Source organism: Periplaneta americana, chromosome 1 (assembly GCF_040183065.1).
Source record: "Periplaneta americana isolate PAMFEO1 chromosome 1, P.americana_PAMFEO1_priV1, whole genome shotgun sequence".
NCBI lineage: Eukaryota > Metazoa > Arthropoda > Insecta > Blattodea > Blattidae > Periplaneta > Periplaneta americana.
In genome coordinates, this window is record NC_091117.1 from 119,573,222 (window position 1) to 119,575,878 (window position 2,657).

Here is a 2,657-nt window from a genome sequence, read left to right on the forward strand (position 1 = left end):
GAAAAATTTCATTTCCGTTGCTTTGATTCTGTTCATGTATTTTTTCTTTAATGTCCAAATCTCGCTTCCGTATAAAAGGGAGGGTAATGCTAGTGTATTATATATTTTTATTCTTGTAGATTTTTGTACTAATTTAGCTTTTAAGGTATTGTTTATTATTCCTAGAATTTGTGTAAATTTGGTAATTTTCTTATTCACATCTTTTTCATTTTGATAAGATATTTCACAACCTAGATAATTGAAATTTTGTACTTGTTCGAGGCATTGGTTATTGTGTATTATCTTACTTCTGACTGGGTCTTGTCCTAAAAATGCCATTACTTTTGATTTTTGTGCTGAAATGTCCATTCCAAAATCTTTTAATATTTTATTTAATGTATATAATCCTCTTTGTAAATTATCCTCTGATTTGGAAATTATGACTTGATCATCGGCATAGAGTAAGGTATTTAATGTTAGAGCACTGGTTATTTTGATTCCTGATGTGTAGATTTCGTTCCATTTTAAAATAATTTAATTTATATAAATATTAAATATAGTTGGTGATAGTGGACAACCTTGTCGAACTCCATTATTAACTAATTTTCTTTCGGATATACAGTTATTTATCTTGACACTTATTTTGCTGTCTGTGTAGATTTCTATTATATTTTGTAATAGCAAATTTGGAATATTTTTATCTTGTAATATGTCGAATAAAAGGTCTCTTCGGACTTCATCAAAAGCTTTCACAAAATCAATAAAAGCTATATGGGTTTCTAAATTAAATTCTCTTCTTTTTTCTAACAATAGTTTGATACTAAATAATGGATCTGCACATGATCTTCCTTTTCTAAAGCCATTTTGACATTCCAGAAGGAAAGTTTCAGCGTGTTTTTTTATTAATTTTTCATTTAGAATCCTACTAAATATCTTATAACATGTGTTGAGGATACTAATCCCTCTATAGTTTTCAACATTTTGTTTATCTCCTGTCTTACATATGGGAATAATTACACTATTTTTCCATTCTTCCGGTAAAGTGGCAGTCAGATATATTCTGTTTAGAAATCTTAGTAATACCTTGAATTATTAAAGAAACGAAAATAAATTTTCTTCTATTGATATTAACTTAATTAGTTATTATTTTAGTAGGTTATTTTACGACGCTTTATCAACATCTATGGTTATTTAGCGTCTGAATGAGATGAAGGTGATAATGCCGGTGAAATGAGTCCGGGGTCCAGCACCGAAAGTTACCCAGCATTTGCTCAAATTGGGTTGAGGGAAAACCCCGGAAAAAACCTCAACCAGGTAACTTGCCCTGACCGGGGATCGAACCCGGGCCACCTGGTTTCGCGGCCAGACGCGCTGACCGTTACTCCACAGGTGTGGACAATTAGTTATTACTAATATAAAATTAATTTTAATTGATTTAAAAAAAGTGGTTTCCACTCCAAAAAAGTTTGAGAAACGCTGGTCTAGACCTCTCAGGTACTGCAGAAACTGACCCAGTGAGCCGACTGACCTATGGTTACCCACGCAGGCAGCATGCAGTAACAGTCACGGGAATGTAACTCTCTTGGTGCTAATGCTGAGACTGCTAATTACGGTGTATCTAGCATAAGATTAATATCCGATACATTGGTGGATGAATGCTACAGCATCAACCTCACGCTGTATCGATCTGTGCACGTGGGACTAGCAAATCAGTGTGTGCGTGCATTGCAAGGCGTTGCTGCGTATGATTCATTGCACTGTATTATAAGAGATTTTAGGTATCAATCGTAAGCAGTTTTTAATACCCATCTTTGTTCCGGTAATTTGTATTGATTTATTAATGTTTTTTTCATAAAAGACCGTCATAAATTGATCTGATTTAAAAGTATAATATTTCATTTTTATTTCATTTCAAGAAATGAAAATAAAACATTGTACTTTTAAATAGGATAAGTTTATAACGGTCTATTATGAAAAAACATTGATAAATCGTAAGTAGGTATTCAATGTATTCTACATGATTTAATACATTTTTAAAACACAATAATATCTCTATGGAAATAATAGTATCCTTTTCGAGAGAGGGAGAGGGAACGAATTTTGATGTCCCATCAGTGTTTGATCTGAATACTTTGTGGACATGTTTTGATCACGTGCTATACGAACTTGTGATCTGAAGAGCACTGTTTTTAAGTCTAAGCCAATCTGGGCATTACATGAAATATTCAGGGTGTTAAAAATATCCAGTTTCTTGAGAGGTGATAGTATTCAGCAAAACAAATCCATTAAACATCGTAAAATAACCTACTAAAATTAAAAAGAAAAAATTAGTAGATAATTTTGCTGTTTTTACAATACCAATTTGAAATCTTTTTTTTTTTTTTTTTTTTTTTTTTTTTTTTTTTTTTTTTTTTTTACAAAATGTAATTTTAGGATCCATGTTTATTAAAGGTTTTTCTTATTTTGGTTAATCCTACCATCTCTCGGGATAATAAATGATCTTTTTAATGGAAATCACGTTGAGCATATCCTACGATATTGATGAACAAGTATTCAGATCTCAGAAGTTATTAAAACACATGTTTATTAGACTTTGTTTTCTTGTTTTGATGAATACCACCACTTCTGAAAATACTGGATGATTTTTTTACCATTCTCTATTTAGTTATTCTTATATT